This window comes from Podarcis erhardii (assembly GCF_964252035.2).
Source record: "Podarcis erhardii genome assembly, chromosome: 17".
NCBI classification, from domain to species: domain Eukaryota; kingdom Metazoa; phylum Chordata; class Lepidosauria; order Squamata; family Lacertidae; genus Podarcis; species Podarcis erhardii.
Window position 1 is genome coordinate 2,824,076 of NC_138515.1, and position 17,070 is coordinate 2,841,145.

The window sequence follows — 17,070 nt, forward strand, 5'->3', positions numbered from 1 at the left end:
TTAACCTGCTGTGTGTTTTTCCTCTTGAATTTCCCACCCTCTCCTGTTGTTTTTCTCCACCTGGGGCTGCCTTACGGTTGCTTTTTAAAACTGAGAAAAATATTACACCCTTGGAGCCTTAATGAGACAGACCACTTGCTAGCTTCAGAGAGCAGGAATAGACTGGATCTTGGTGGTGGCTGTTCTCTGTTTGAGATACTCCTTCCCACTGCAGATTCAGTCCAACCTTGATGAAATTTCATAAGAATGGTAAAGCCTGCTGGTTTGGGCCGACTGAGGCTCAGAGTGGGTTTAAGCAAATTAGGCTCAAGGTTAATCTGACCTCTGTGTGGGGCTAGGTGGGGCATACTCTTGATTCTGTGAGCCATCAGGAGAGGCATGTAGGGGGGTGGATGGATGGGTGGATGAGCCTCTCAGCAGCTTTTGACACTATTGGTGTTCTGGAACCTCTCAGATAGAAGTTGGGAGGACTGTATTAAAGTTGTTGTACTCCTACTTGCAGAATCACTACCAGAAAGTAGCACTTGGAGAACATTGCTCACTTCCTTGGCTTTGGGGGCTGTGGGTTTCCCCCAAAGGTCCATTCTGTCTCCTATGATATTTAATATCCATATGAAAATCTTGGGAACTCTCATCCTGGGACTCAGCTGCATTAGTAAATAAATATGTATTATAACACTGTGGCACCAGATGGTGCTGTGGAGTTCCACCTTTCACCAACGTGATTTCCCGCTTTGAGGTTTGCAACGTGTTTTTCTGAAACACTTGTTTTTATGTGTCTAGATCCAGCCCTGGGCTTTGGAAGTACAGTGACATTGGTCTCTCCTTGTCTCTGGAATCAGGAGAAGCTGTGAAGGTGTTGGGCAGGTGTCTAGAGGCACTGGTGGACTGGATGGTAGCCAATAAATACTGAGTCTGACAGAAGTGTTGTTGGTCGATGGTTCCCATGTCTGGGAATTAGGTGCACCACTTCTTCTGTGAGGGACTGCCCTCCCGCTGAAGGAACAGGTTCATGGTCTGGATTCCAACTAGTCACAGGAGTCAAATGTGGCTAGGAGGGCTTATGCCCAGCTTAAACTGGTTCACCAGCCATGGCCATTCCTATATTGGGATAGAGTGGTCTCAGCTGTCCATGCCCTGGTGACTTCCTCCCATGCACTGCATGTGGGGCTGCCCTTGTAGACAGTCTGCAGGCTGCCGCTAGTGCAGAATGTGAGTGCTAGTAAGCACTGTTGCCTGGTGGGACCCTGTGTCTGGAATGTACTGTGTTGGCTGACAAGGAGCTACTGGGCCAAATTCAAGGTGCTAGCACTAGCATATATTGGGACCCAGTACCTAAAAGCAGGCCTCCCCCAATGTCAACCAGCTCAGGCCTTCTGATAGTGGTTCCAAGTTTGGGACCTTCAAAAGTGAGGTGTGTCTGCCACCTTCACTATTGTCAGGATAAATTTTTAAATGTTCCTGTTTACCTAGGCATTGGTTACCAAAAGGTGCTGTTCCTGGCAAATCTGAATTAACTGTTTTACTTACAATATGAAGCTATAGTGTTGTATGTATTTTTGCAACTGAAAATTAAAGAATGTTTTTTATGTCCTTATAATGTTTTTTAAACTCTCTTCAAAATGCCTTTAACTGTTTTCAGAATTTTTAACAAAGTTTGTTATTGCTGTGTCTGCTGCCCTGGGCTCCTTGGGGAGGAAGGGCAAGCTATAAATCGAAATAATCATGATTGTAATGTCTGGGAAGTGAGCCTCCCACCAGCTTCTATTCGCCAGGGCATGGAATGAAAAGTCACCCCTTTGCCTGGCCAGGGACTTTGCCTTGCCAGACAGGACAGACAAAGCTCTGCAGTCTTCCATCCCAGCAGGTCTCCTCTGCAACCCTGCAGCCTCCCTGTGCTGCGGAAAGACTCCTCAACCGGCAGTTTCCCTGAGTCGATATCTGCTCCTACCTACTGGGCTGCTCCACTTGTCATAGGAAGCCAGATGTCCCACTTTGGGAAACACCCTTCTGCAAATATAGAGATATGGGGTGGCGGGTGGGGTGGGGGAGGGAGAGGGTGAGTGGCACCAGCACAGGAATCTTCTGCATGCCCTATTTATTTCAAGCGCTGGAGGGCGGGGGAAGCTGCAGGAGAAACGTCCAGTCATTTCTGCTCCGAGCGCCTTCTCCAAGTGAATTCCTGCTCTGTTTTATGTGCTCAGCTTGCCAGGATTGTCTCAGGGATGCTGAGACATTATTCAGCATGATGCAGTGTTGCTTGTTCTGGACCCCCACCCCTGTTACCTGAATTGCCCTTGTTTATGAGACCAAGGTCACCCATGACAATATATTTTATTATGGAAAAACTGTCAAAGACATGTTCAGAGATTTCTCGAACACTTGCTAATATATATCTGATAACTATTTGCATAAAAACCCTTCAATCATCTACTGAGAAATCCAAATCTGATGTGAATGAGTCATGTAAATAAAATAAGGCACAACAGCAGTGCACTCTCTTGATTTCCCTACGTTAATCCGATTGGACAGTGTACTTTGGGATGGGGCGTCTTTGGCAGGGAACAGCGTTGTCCCGGGGTTATTTCCATCTCTCCCCCAGCCCACGGACTTTAGGAAGAAAGGCAAGGCAACAAACACAGAGACTCAAATGGGCAGAGATGGGAGGCCACAGTGAGTGGCTGTGGCCCTGGTGGCGGAGCAGCAATGCTTGCTTGAACCAGAGCTTGCCACATCTCAGCTCCAGAACCTATTTCAAATGATAAGGCTCAGTAAAGTTGCCACCTGTATTTCTTGCAGAGATTCTGTGGCCCTCCAGATGTTGCTGAACCACAGCTATCAGCCCAGCCAGCATGGCCAATGGCCACTGAGGATGGGAGTTGTAGTTCAGCAACATATAGAGGGCTACAGGTCAGGCACCCCAGTTTAATGGGGAGAAATACCTGCCTGCCAGGTAGAAATCCCATAGGTGAAGCTTTCCCCGTGAATCCTTGATCATTGACCATCCTGGCTTAGGCTGATGGGAGTTGGAACTGAATAATATCTAGATAGCCACATGTTTCTAATCTCTGGTATAGTGAGCAGAGTGCTGGACTAGGACTGGATTCAGTCCTCCCTCGGCTACAAAGCTCACTGGGTGACCATGTGCCAGGGACATAAGTCTCAGCCTAACCTAAAGGTCAGGCAAAGGACCCTGGGATGGTTAAGTACAGTCAAAGGCAACTATGGGTCATCCCGCTATACAGGATTGTTTTGTTTTGTTTTGCATTCACATAAACAATGCTCTTCTGTATTTATCACAGTATCAAATATTTCTCTCGCACATAAACACATAAAGTACAACAAAGTACCGTAAACAGAAGTCCCAATAGATCAGTTCATGCATAGAGTCCAAATATTTGGTAGTTTCTGTTCCACATATGTATTTGCATGTTCATAAAATCCAAATGGGAGCTTACTACAGTTCCACAGAATCTTGACAAGGATTTCCAGAATAAATCCATGTTTTGCCCTCCTTACTGCTATACAGGATTGTTGAGAGGATCAGAAGGCAGGAACCATGTCTGCCCGCTTAATCTCCATGGAGGAAAAGTTGGGATTTAAATTTAATAAATCAACGAATGTGCCCCCAACTTCACTCCCCTCCCCTCCCCCTTGCTTTGTTTCAGGGCTTCCTCGGCTGAGCTATATCTGACATGGTGGCATCCTTCCTGGTCAGAGTCGTAGTGACATTCCAGCATGACAGATTCCAAGCTGTGCCTGTTTGGAAACTTGTGCTAGCTAGCCTTTTAATTCAGAAAAGCAATATTCTAGAGAATACCCCCCCACACACTTTCGCATTCACACACCCTTGGGAGTCCTCCATCCACTGCTTGATTCTTGAGGTTTTTTCCCTTTGCATAATTATTTTTACAAGCTTCTGAGAAGGTGGCCAAGGAAATAGAGCTCATAGGAACAGATGAGCGGAATTTCCAGCTGGCTGAAGTTAATTATAGCAAGAGCTCCCTGGGAGTACAGGGGTTGTGGAACAGGAGGCCCCAGCAGGGAATGGAGTGCCAAGTGCCCTCACTGCCCTCATCTGAAGCCCATTTAGCCAACAGCCCTCCTAGGGACACCTTTACCCCCCTGCCTCAGAATCTAGGAGAGCCGTAAAGTGTGAAGTCAAATGTAAAGGCCTCGGTCCGGAAGAAAGATTCCAAAAGAAATCTGCATTAGGGCAATTCATCAGCATCAGATTTTATTTGTCAACGAAATACAGGCTATAGCCAAAAACAAACATAAAACAGACAGATCTTCAAAAAACATATTATATCACCTATAATTAAAACATTATAATACACAACACAGATATACACACTGTCTTTCTTAGACCAGCCGAAATGCCACAAAACAATATTGCAAGCTGTACAGGACTCCACTGTCTGCAGATCTTGCAGCTCAGGCGAATGAGATTGGAAGAAGCGCTTACATTTACACCAGGTCAGATGAGGGGTAGCCCTCTGGGTGTTACCAGACTACAACTTCCATCATCCCTGCCTAGTGGCCATTCTGACCGAGGCTGATCAAAGTTGTAGTTGAACAGCATCTAGCATCTGGCTACCAAGCAAGGTTGTTTGGTGTAGTGGTGGTAGAGGAGAGAAGGCATGGTGTATATTCTTTCTTTCTTTCTTTCTTTCTTTCTTTCTTTCTTTCTTTCTTTCTTTCTTTCTTTCTTCATATGTTTAGATACTGCTAAATACCAGTACTGTCTCTTAAGTGGTGTTACTTTTGGGGAGATGATGTTCCTTTAACAACTATAACTTTCTGTCTTGTTCTCTGCCTGCTTCTTCCAGAATGTAAACCAGATAGGGGGTCACTTGGAGACTTTTTATTGACTGAATAATAGGAGTTGTTGTTGTTGTTGTTGTTGTTGTTGTTGTTGTTGTTGTTGTTGTTGTTGTTGTTGTTACAAGAATCAAAGCAGCCATGTTGGTCCATAAGAAAACTTTCAAGATCTATAGTGTGTTATGCCTTTTTTAGGACTGACTAAAACGTCACAAAATGCTGAGCATGCTTTTCAGATGATGTGGCAAAAGCACTAGAAATCTGCAGCACTCTTCTTCTTTCCAAGGACACTATAAAGGGCTCTCCTGGAATTTCCTTTCAATGAGCATTGCTGGTGTTCTATAGCCTAAAAGAAACAGAACGAGGGTCCCTGGAGGCAATTCTTGCTCTCCACTTGCAATCATTTGTTTGGGTTTTTTTGCCTCCCACATAAGTCTCTTATATGCGTAATGTAGTGATGTACATGGGGTTGTATTCTTGAGGCTGCATATCCTCACATACGTATATTTTTCACCCTAAGTCATACTCAGCCACAGGATCTGTAGTCTCAAAGCATATGTAATTTTGTGATTCCCACTGAGGCATATTTTGCTGTAGATCATGTCATATTTGGGACGGGGCACTTCCAGACAACCTGTTTAATGAGCTTTTATCTTGATTTGTGTACAGGGAGATCAGGCAATGTTGGTTATTTAATGAATGTTCATTCTGATCTGTTTGTGAGAAGGTTAAATGGTGCTGCATCAAAGCCAGTCTTAGCTCACACTTTCCAACAAGTTTCTCTGTCATTTTCCGGATTGCAAAAAGTCCTGTGTTTGGGAGAAGGGGGTTCACAGTCAGATACAAGTGTACAACCTGCATTTGTCATTATGTGATTGAATCCCACCTGAAAACAGTCTGGAAGAGCCATGGGTTATAATAATCTAAAAATCAAACCTAACAAATGCAGCAATATTAACAGTTATTAAGAAGGACAGTTAAAATAAATAACAGAGACTAAGAGAGTGTGTTGTATAAACAGCTCTCGGGGTTGTGGGGGAATCTATGCTTGACAGAATAGGCTAAAAGTCAGGGCTGCAAATCATTGGTGGTCCACCATCAATGTTGGGCCATACCTGACTTGCTGGCCTGCTTCAGCTTTTTCTCAATCTCGCCCCCGCCCCCCTTCAGCCTTTCCTTTGACTCTGTTTCAGGCTGCTCACCATGGTTACCAAATAACTGTGTGAGCATCTTTCATTGGAATACCTACTTGCAAATCTGCCATTTTAGATTTCATTTGTAAGCAAAGGTGAGATTTTAAAAGCAGTGGTGAGATTTTCAACCAAGTTTAAAGGCCCTTTCTTGTATATATTCAAGAACAAATGGCAAATAATATTTTAACAGTGTGTAGTGTGTTAATATATACAGTAGATGCTGGGCAGATAAACAGGGAGATAGGTAGGCAGCAATGTTATTTGTACATTGTAGTCAAGAAGAGGGATATGTGTCTTTTGCATGCAGGGGGGTACCTGCCAAGGGCGCAGGCCCAGAGCCGGTGCAAAAATCGCACCTCTCCAGAGGGGCTAGGAGTATGCTATCTGCACACTTCCCAGGCTGCTCCTTGCCAAGGGCAGAAGGGATGGGGGTGAGGTACCAATACAGCTCCTTGCCAAGGGGGCCCAGGTGTGCCTCTGTTTGCATGCATGCCTAGTGCATATTCCCATTTAATTGTTCCCATGCGTCGGTGTGTGCACAACTAGTGAGTTTCCAGAACTAGCAGCACTCCGAAGAAATAAACTATATGTTGTTCTTAAACCTGCAGGAGTACTTTAAAAGCTTAGTGAATGCACACCTTCTTATTCGCCAGGTGTAGCTGGTGTTCAGAGCAAGCTAAGCAAGCTAAAGTATATCTCCACATTTGGCCTGGCAGATGGTCGTACCTGGCTGTGGTCTGAGAACAAAGGAAGCAACCACAGGGTGAACAGGGAGCTCACACAGATCCCAGCTCTGGCAACTTTTGCAGTCCGGAAGGTGCTGTGGGGATGTTGGCTGACCATCCTTTATTACTTACTAATGATCATTTTTCATCAGTGAAAGCGAACTGCAGGAGATGCGTTCCTGATAACTAAGAACCTCTCTCCAGTTTTTGGAATGTAACACCCATTGGAGTTTGTCTCTTTAGCCCTTGAGGTAGGCAGCAGGGATGGCAGAAAAATGTGGAGCCAATGTGCAGTTTGGCTCAGAGAGAGAAATAGTGAGCTGGAAGGCTGCACCATGGGATTCAATTCTAGGCCATTCTCTGGGAATCTGAGGTGGTGTTAGTCATTGCCAGCTGCAGCAGTGCTGCTTTGCTCCATGGCAGAGTGCCATTCAAACATTTAACATCCTTCTTATCCTCCACCCCACCCCACCCATAATCTAAATTGGTAGACTTCTGGAAAAAGTTTTTCTGCCTCTTTCAGTTGACTGTGTTAACTAAACCTGAGGATAAATGAGGGCGAGACATGAGTGAACCCTGCCAAATTGCTCACAGGCCTTCCTAGGGCATTATGCCCTTCCAACTACCCCTTTACCAGTTTAGGGGTTGCAATGTCTTTCACTAAAACTATTCCTTACAGCAGAATGGTTTAGCAATCATACAATAATAATTAAAAGAAATACTCACATGATGCCCATGAATGCAATTTAGTACTGTCCAATTTAAGCTATTGCATTGAATAAGATATTGCAGTTTGAATAAGAACAGGAGTTACCGTAACTGGAATCCTTAAATAAACCTGGTGTTGTTACTGTAAGAATGGGGTGCTTCTCCTCACCCGGGGTCTGCAGAGGTTGCTGAACTATATCTCTCATCAGCTTGGCCAGTCTGTCAAGGATGATGGGAGCTGAAGTCCAGGACAGCTGGAGAGCACCATGTTTACTTTCTCTCCTTTAAGGCTTGTGGAAGAAGCATCCCTTAAAGTGTTAATGGTCTGTTAATGGCTCTGCTAGTGGTATGGACAGTTGCCTAAGGGAGCTGGATGTGCAAGCCCTGTGGTGTGGAAGGAGAAGGCATGGAAGCCAAGCTAAGTCCCCGTTCTGGAAACAGCTGCCTCATGATAGTTGAAGGATATACGGTACCTGCATCTGGACTTTTGTCACTTCAGACTGCAGGTTCTCACAATGGAGGGCTTTTTCATACAAATATATTCCCTTCTCCCTGACAGGCTAGTTGGAGGAGCCTCCCAACATGTGGGTTGTGGCGCTTTACCAAAAAAAACAAAAACATTAAGGGCGGGGGGGGCACATGCCTTGTGGGGAGTGACTTCTCGCCCTCGCTCCTCCTCTCTCAAATATCATGCTTTGGAGCTACAGTGACACAAAACCGTTTGTTTCTAGAGACTCAGAACCTGTTGCTCTCTGAAGGACTGGGCCCAGCACTTCCAGGCTGCAGCTCTGTGGGTGGTCTCTTTAGCCCAGGCAAAGCAGCAAGAACTGGAAGGGGCAACAAGAAAGCCTTGCCCTCCTCCTCCTTGCGGGATGAGGAGAGGGAGCAAGGAGAAAAAAGAAAAGAAGCGAGAGCGGGGGAGGGGAGGGAGGAAGAGGGAGTGCAGAGGAAGTAGGGGAAATATAAACTGCATCCTGTATTGAATCAATACATGACATAGCATTTTACATTGGAATAAGGGACAATTCTGTCTTACACAGGTTGGGTGCCAACCCCAATGAAGGACCTACACTCTCACCTCTGGACTTCAGAAACAGGGGGAAGTCTGAGTGGTCACTCAGACCTTGGTGTGGATTGAAATCAGGCAGAAAGCAGTATAATAGATATATTTAGCCAAGATTGCCAGATTTAATTTTGAAAAGCCCCCAGCAGAAGCAGTGAATTCTGAGCCAGTGTGGAGTAGCGTATGGTAGTGAGTCAGCTCTGAGGCCCTGATTCATGCATGTCTGCTCCGCCATAAAGCTTGTTGGGTCCGCCTGAGCAGTCCCGACCTCTCCGATTCACCTGCTTCGCAGGGTTGTTGTGTGGCTATAAAGGGGGAGGGGAGGCCATGGGAACCACCATCAATGTTGCTGGATATAAATAGGGTAGCCAGTTGACCAGAAGGGGGTGAGGGAGAGAACAGCCTGGCCAATTCTTATGCCATTACGAGCCTGGGAAGCTGCCTTAGACTTAGGGCTTTTTCACATTTTCTCTCATCCCACTGTTTTCCCCAGGGAAACTGCTCTTTAGCGCTCAGATGGATCAAACAGCAACAGAAGTGTATTGGGCTCCCTTGCGCCCTTGGCAAGGAGGTGTATCGGAGCCTCTAAAGCTGGGAGAGACCATGGACCAGAAACTCAAAAAGTTTGCTTTTTGTCACTTTTCACACTCTGCCAGTAACTTCTTACGTGGCCATTGAGGTCAGTTGCTGCTCCTCCTCTGTTGGTCCATCTGTCTGCCTCCCTCCCTCCCTCCTTCCCTCCCTCCCTCCCTTTTTCTTCCTCCTGCAACTCTTGCCCACTCTCTCCATCTTCTGGGTGCTCCACTCACAACTCTAATAGCGCCCCTTCCTGACAGGGGAGGGGGCCCCACAGGGCTGCTGTGACAGCCCACACCAATGACCAGATTCCTCCACTGAGGTGCCCAGAAGATCTGGCCACACAATATTTATTTATCTATAACATTTTGGGTCTGCTCTTTGGCCATAAGGCTCCTCAAGGTGATGCACAAAGCAGACATTGATCGGTATCAAATCTATTCATTTGCATGCCCACCTGCGCATCAATACACACCTGTGCAGATACCTACATACCTTTTGTTCTATGGAAAAATCCTGCAGGCTGCAACCTAGCAAGAGCCACAGCTGAGTGGCAGGCCATAGCAGGTTGCATGCAAAAGGTCCCAGGATTGACCCCCAGCATCTCCAAGAAACATCCCCATTTATTTGCATGTTGCTTTCCCATGCTTAAGGTGGTTTACAACAAGGGGAGGGGGGATTACATGATTTGCAATTACAAAATATGGCAACATTTAAATATTCAAATAATATGTTAATGAAAACATTCTCATTGAGAATCATATAATAAAATCAAACAAATCTCTCATCATTCATAGTAAACCTTAACAATACAAAAACATAATTCAAATGACAGCAAAAATAACACCCCAACAAAAGCTTCTCAATACCCCTTTGCCCAACATTCTCTGAGACATTTTGGCACGTGAGGCAAACAACAAAATGCCTCCGCTCTCCCTGCTAGAGAAGAAGTGGGGAGTGAAGGTCTACATCAGGAGCAAGAGGGGAAAGAAAGAGCTGCATTGGGATCTGCTGCCCCTGTGGATCCTGTCACCTGAGGCAGTTGTCTCACCTTGTCTCATGGGTGGGCCGGCCCTGCATCCTGAGCAGCATCTCCCCCCCCCCCTTCTCACTGAAACCCCAGAGCAACCTTTGCCAACCAGACTACCCTAGAGAGCCCCTGTGAATCCCTGTAGAACAATTCACCTGAATATGGGGTTGGGGAAATTTGAATGCTTAAAATAGTTGTTTTAATGGTTTTTACCGATAATGTCATTGTTTATTTTTCTTGTTATAAAGTGCTTTGAGGGTTAGGGTTTTTTGGGTTTTTTACAGTCAAGTGGTATATAAATTTTATGAAATAAAATAAATAATATTTCACTAGTCTCATGTTCAAACCATTTCTAATCCTTGCTGCTAACACAAATAATCTCAAATTTGCTTGTTTGCTCCTTAAATTATGTTGACCAAAACAGATGCAATAGTCCAGCTAAGCCCTAAATGGTGCTCATATTTCCTTGTAGCTTACATATGATATTCCACAACAGCTCCTAAGCCAAGATAACTGTTGCTCATTTTGTTTTTATTTCTCATATGTAATGGTTTGAATGTGCTCAATTTAATTTTATTGCTTCCAGCCTGGTACTCAAATAAACCAAAATCATTTTAGATTTAAAATCACATCCTCTGCTGTCGTTGCAACTAGCAACATTTATATGTTTTAATTATCTGAAAGATCAGATGAGTTTCCTTCACTCAAGTCATTACCAAATGGTGCCATTCTAGTGGAATGCTGAATGTTACCTCCTCCCAGCAAGTTGCAGAGATTATTGATCTATTGGTTCCAAGGAAAGAGATGAGGAAAGAGATTTGTTTTGCTGGACAAACTTCTTTTGGTGTATGTGTGTGAAAGTTGGTCCAATAAAAGGTATCAGGTTACCCGTTGTGTGTCTCTGCAGTTTGACAGTGAGCCGTGACGCGCTGCATTCACTTTATGGATGTGCCTTCTAATCTGCCTTACTGCTGTTGCTGCTGCTGCTGCTGCTGCTGATAATAATAATAATAATAGGAACAAATGATTGCCACTAGTAAAACTTTAAATAGTTTGTTATTATTTCATAGCACATATATGTCACATCATTTTTCAAAGTAAAAACAACAGTTTCAAAGATGGCTAAATGCTTCATCATGCAGTGCTTAATTTGTCCTGAGGAACTCAGGCCCACATGGCATTGTGATGGCTTTTAAACAAATTGAAGATAGGTTTATGAAAGGTATTCAGAGATAGTATGCCTCTGAATACCAGGGAGCAGAGACTAATAACAGGGAAGGGGTCCAATTTGAGAACCTTGCCTTGCTTGAGAGTCCGCCTGTCATCTCTGTGTGGTCCCTGTCAACAGACAACAGGGTTAACTAGGCCACTGGTCTGACTGCATATGGCCATTTTCACGAGTGTAAGAATGACCCTTGGTGACGGCAAAGAGTTTTCTCTTAAGCAGAAAAGCAGAAGCTCATGTGAAACAGAAATCTAGGCTGGATATCCTAGCTACAGACATGGTTAGGAAGTAGCAGCCTCTTTGTGTCCAGGAATAAGGGAGAATTTTAAGTGAACTGAGCCCATTTGCATATGATGGACTGGAACATATTTGCCTTTCACATTTTGCACTTCTCTGAATTTTGTGATATACAATTCCCATCTCAAATAATGGATCAAAATGCATTAAAAAGATACACAATTTAGCATAAAACACATTTGGAAATTCAAATATTGACACGAATTACACATTTCAATACCTGTTTTGTGGTAAAATTTAAATTTATGTTTAACATGTACTGAAACTGGATTTTTTAAAAACCACAAAGGTTTAATACAAACAAGAATGCACTACCCAGAATGGCAGAGCAGATAAAATATTAATAATAACAGCAGTTATTGCCTTTAAGACTGTAGGACAGGAGTGGGGATCCTGTGGCCTTCGGGATGCTGCTGGACTCAAACTCCCATCAGCCTCAGCCAGTGGGGATTATGGGAATTGTAGCCCTGCAACATCTGGAGAGCCAAAGGTTCCCCATCCTTGCTGTGCAGAATATTTCCTTCCTTCTGCCGTAATCCTGTCTGAACTAACATCTTTTTAAAGCCTTGGTATACAGCTACATCTTAAGTTAGAACAAACAAAGGCAGAGTCAGCAACAACTGTCCCTCAGTGTGTGACATAAACAGGGCATCACCACAGAGAAGGCCCCTTCCCACACCACAGTATAAAGATCTTAAACACGGGAAGTCTAGTTCTGGGAGGGGCGCTCCTTTCGCTATCCAGGTCCCGAGTCATTCAGGGCTTTATAAGTCATCACTAACACCTTGAATTTGGCCTAGAAGTGTATAGGTAACCAGTACAAGTATTCCAGAATGATTCCAGCTGCCAGAGCTGGTTAGCAGTCTGGCAGCCGCCTACTGTACCAGTTGAAGTTTCAAGGCCATTTTCAAGGGCAGCCCCACAAAGAGCAAGTAATGTGGGGGGCAGGTGTGTGCATAAATTGCCAGAGCATGAGTTAGCTCTGTATTCAAGTTACACCTGTCCAGGAATTCAGGATTTCCTGGTACTAGTGCAGCAGCAAAAATTTAGTTGTTTGTAAATGGATGCTAAAAATTCAGGATTACTCAGGTGTGGCTGTTTTCAAGAGGATGCTTTGTGAATGTTATATGATGGGACTGAATCCAGAAGCAGTTGGGCACTCAACAAACAGAAGTGAGAGAACATCTCTATATACTGTACCTTTAGGGGGCACTTTAGGATTTAATGTTTGTCCTTGTAACAGATTCCGGCATGAGCTGCAGGCCTTAAAAGTCCACATTCCCTGTATCCCTCATTGCTCCCAGCTGCCTACTGCACATTCTTTATTTAGCTCAGCCTTGTAAATAGGTTTGCAAAAAAGTTACTAGTCCATTCATACCTTCAGTTGATACCGATGTATTTTATTTTAGGCATTTATGGCCCAGCCTTCATTAGGGACTGAAAGATAGCAACAAAAGTGGGGAAGCTCTCCTCAACTCTCTTCCTAGTTACATAAGTTCCCCTACTTTTGGAACATGGAACATGGAATAGTAGTGTTGTTTATTCATTCACCACATTTTTATCTGTTTCTCCAAGGAGTTCAGGGCAGCTGGATCGCTATTTTCTCCATTTCATTCCCTACTGTTTGGCGGAGTTCAGCAGCTGCCTTAGGCAGCAGAGTCTTGTGGGATGTAAACACAGGAGCAGTCAATGACAACATTCCTAGAGTGTACGTGTTAGAACATGGGGAGGGATGTCTGTCTAGCAAGTAGGTAAACTTCCTGGGGACGGACTTCCTCCGCATGTGACCAGAGGTGGGTGTGGCCTCACCTGTGCAGGTAAATGATAAAAGCACAGGGCAGGCAGCCATATCTCTCTCTCTCATCTTCATCTTCTGAAGGAGCAACATGCCCTCTTGGCTCTCAGCCAAGAGAGGACAGTACTATCTTCCTATAAGATAGATTCTGAGTGTATTTTACCTTTTTTAAGCTGTCTGCCTTCTGGGATCATATTGTGAACAGAACGTGAGTAAACTCTTTTATACTTTTATAAAGACTGTGTCGTGTCTTGTATTTTAAGAGGGAACAAAAGGGGAAATTACCAGAGTAATTATTATAGTGGTTCTAGCGAACCTGTGCAGACGTTACCGTTGCGAACTAAAAGGGGAATGTCATAAACTCTGCTGATATTTTGGGAACTTGTTAGCATAAGTTGGATTAGGATATGATCTCACAATATATCCTCTCCTGCACCCCTGAACATTCCCACAAGTCTGGGTGCCATGAAAAACTAGCCAATGTTACTTTTTCATTTATTGCTCTATTTTTACTCCCATGGGATGAATGGCACTTATGGGACTCTCTGCCGTGGGTGCCAAAATAACTTGGCCAGTCTAGGGTCCTATACACCTGGACTTGGGGAGTAGGTACTGTTTGCTGTTCTGCCCCAGGTAGAAAAATGTGTTGGGCTGGCTGTAATGCTCTTAACAATCCTTCAGGGCAGGGTAGATGGAGAGGATAATGACTGATCCAAAGTCACTGAGTGAGATTCCTGGTTAAGATTTGGAAACAATTTCCCCCAGTACTGAATTCAGCACCCTCTTTCTCTAAACCACCTTGGCAGGCTACCATCTGGAATATTGTTCCTCATCAGTTGTTTGGGCTTTTTAAAAGGTGTCTTTGAAATCCATTATCAATAGTGGTTGAGCCCATATAAGATCAATAAAATATGCTAGAAATTGCTACATAGCTTTTGAGGTTGTAATGAAGGAAAAGACTGTTTCATTAGTATTTGCAGTATTAAATATGTACTATTGAAATAATTTCTTAGGTATTATTACAGAAATGTCCAGCTGTTTAATCCCTTTATATCTATTGGTAGTATTTTCGGAGCTCAGCAGCTGAAATGTGTATCACCCACTCTCAGAAAAGAAATATGCACCTTATAATATAATTGGGTTCTTAAAAAACCTGAGCAATAACAAATAGAAAGCAATTAACAAAATGATGTACGTGTAATGGTAAGGTAGATGACTTTATGCTAAATTTGTTACAAACTGATCAATGTGTATGCTTTTGGTTGGGATGGTAAATCTGTGGTCCTCCAGATGTTGTTGGACTCCAACTCCCATCATCCCTAGCCAGCATGGCCAATGGTCAGGGATTATGGGAATTGTAGTCCAGTGCAGGTCTAGAGGCTCCCAATTTAAGCATCTTTTGATACCTGGTTGATTAGTTACTGAGCCTTGGCTCATTACTAGGGTATGAGGAGATCTGCATACATGCCAATGAGCAATTCCTGTTTTTCTATCTCTGGCAGAAACTGCCACACTAGGGGAGAAGCCTTGTATGGTTTCTTAGCAACGGCAGGATGCACTCCCACCCATTTGGGGCTGATCTGGAAGTGGTTAAGGAGCATGTCATCCAGTTACTAGGCAGCTGCAAAGGACTTTGTTTAAAGATTCGAATTCCCATTCAGTCAACTCCACCAACCAGAAGCAAGAGGAGGGAGGAGATCCAAGTGCAAGCATGACCAGGGATGTGTGTGCTAAAATAAGCAAAATTCTGCATCCAGGTAACCCCAGTTCTGTGCCAAGAAAAGCTGATATCTGCAATCTGTGTAAATTAAGCACCTTTACATGGTTTCTTTTATTTTGTGTCATTTGTATATCTACTTCTGGAAGTGACGGGGAAGAGTGATAGCAACCTGTGTGGTGGGAGAGGACTACAGAACAGCCATCCCATCACCAGCATCGGTGCAGCGTCACTGAATTGGGCTCTGGTGGAGCAGCATTGTGGTGAGGTCTGGGCTGTGCAGATGCACCAGCAGAACCAAACCAGCACCCCTGTCAGTGCATCCACACAGCTGCAACCTCACCACCACCCCGCCCCAGCCCTGCCCATGTGAACTGCAATAATGCTGGTGGCAGGAGGGTTGCCCCTCCCCACCATACTGGCTGCTACTGGGAAGGAGCAAAAAGATATGCAAAGGAGACTGAAGCGCCACCCACTGACCACTAAAGAGCTCTATCAGCCACTCCAATTGGTATCCAATAGCCAGCTCTGCACAGTTCCTCTCATTATGCAGAATAGCAGTGTTCCTACAGTCCTGGCCATGGCTTTGGAATCTGTCCCCTGAATTAGGCCTCCTTCAGACACTCATCCAGTCATGCAGGCAACCCATGCGACTGGCCTTGCCCAAGTGATTCCTGGAGTTTGCACAAATAGCACACCTGTGGGGGGGGGCACACCTTAACAAATGAGCTCCCACATGCCTGGTTGAGTATGTGAAGACAGCTCAGTTTCCATGAATTTTGGGGAAATAGGAAGGGATTAGGTTTACCCCAGCTTAAGTATTGGATCAAAGTAATTGCTATATATTTTTGTAAATTTGAGTGTTTGGACATACCATGTGAGGGTTTTCACTCCCCCCCCCCCACCTTGAACAGTGGAGATTTCCTCCTGTCCAATGTCACAAGCTGCTTTTGCAATTCCCTTCGGTTTTTAAGCAGTTTGCTTTGTGGCATTCTTCTGATGGCAATGCTTGTTCAACAACCCCAAGCCCAAAGCCCTGTTGAGTGTGCATAACACAACACCCAGTTACTTAACTCTTGGCTGATGATTACAATTACAAGAGCAGAGATAAGGTTGATTCTAGTGGGGACGGGGGACGGGGGGTCAGGTGGATGGGAACGTGTCTCTTCTGGGAAAACACACACAACTGAATCACTTGGCAGAAGACATCCAGCAACATGCTTCCCTCAAGCACAATTCATTTTAGGAAGGATTGGTTTGTCTTATGGTCTTCAGAGCATTTTATAATTTTGCATAGTTACAGTGCCATTGTTGACTCCTCATCTCCTACAAAAGGGAATGTCTTCATGCATCAGATCTTGCAGAACAGAAATTAACACATGCAGAGCATTCTAACAGATTATAGCTGAGTTCAGGGGGTTCTCCTTGCTAAAATGAGACAAGATTATGAAATGAGACAAGGTCATGAAAACAGGGCTAGGCAGTAATGGTAGAACCAGTGGAGATGCCAGGTTTATGAACAGTGACAGATGAGATACAGTTTATAGTGTCAGCAGATTCAGGGGTAAACATTTCCTGGACTGTATCTTACAGAAGAGAAATAGCATGTTTGGTCCTATCTTGGGGCGGGGATGGGAACTCCCTGCACATTCAAAAACTGAAGTGATTAAAGTGTTTAAGACAAAGAAAGATAGATCTTTGCTGTAGATCTGGGTTCTCAAAACTTTTTCAAAGAGAACATTCTTAAAGCAGAGGTTAGCCAATGTGTTAATAGGCAAGCAGTATATGTCCAAAACACCCCATATTTCAGAGGAATTTCAGGAGGAGATGAGCTGCGATTTCACTTCTTGTCTGTGACATGTTACTATATTTACATAAGTAATAGTCACACAGAAGTTCCATTGTGGGAATACTAGT

General features: G+C 44.4%; 1 protein-coding gene across 8 annotated transcripts in view; it reads left to right on the forward strand.

Annotated features, from left to right (window-relative positions):
- ATP2B3 (ATPase plasma membrane Ca2+ transporting 3) overlaps positions 1–17,070 on the forward strand; it is a 117,195-nt gene that overhangs the window by 27,409 nt on the left and 72,716 nt on the right. The window contains exon 2 of one of the 8 annotated variants that reach the window (XM_081844519.1): positions 14,939–15,193. The exons of the other annotated variants lie outside the window; for them this stretch is intronic. The gene's annotated coding sequence lies outside the window, so the exon portion shown is untranslated. The remainder of the gene's footprint in view (positions 1–14,938; positions 15,194–17,070) is intronic. 8 annotated transcript variants of the gene reach the window in all.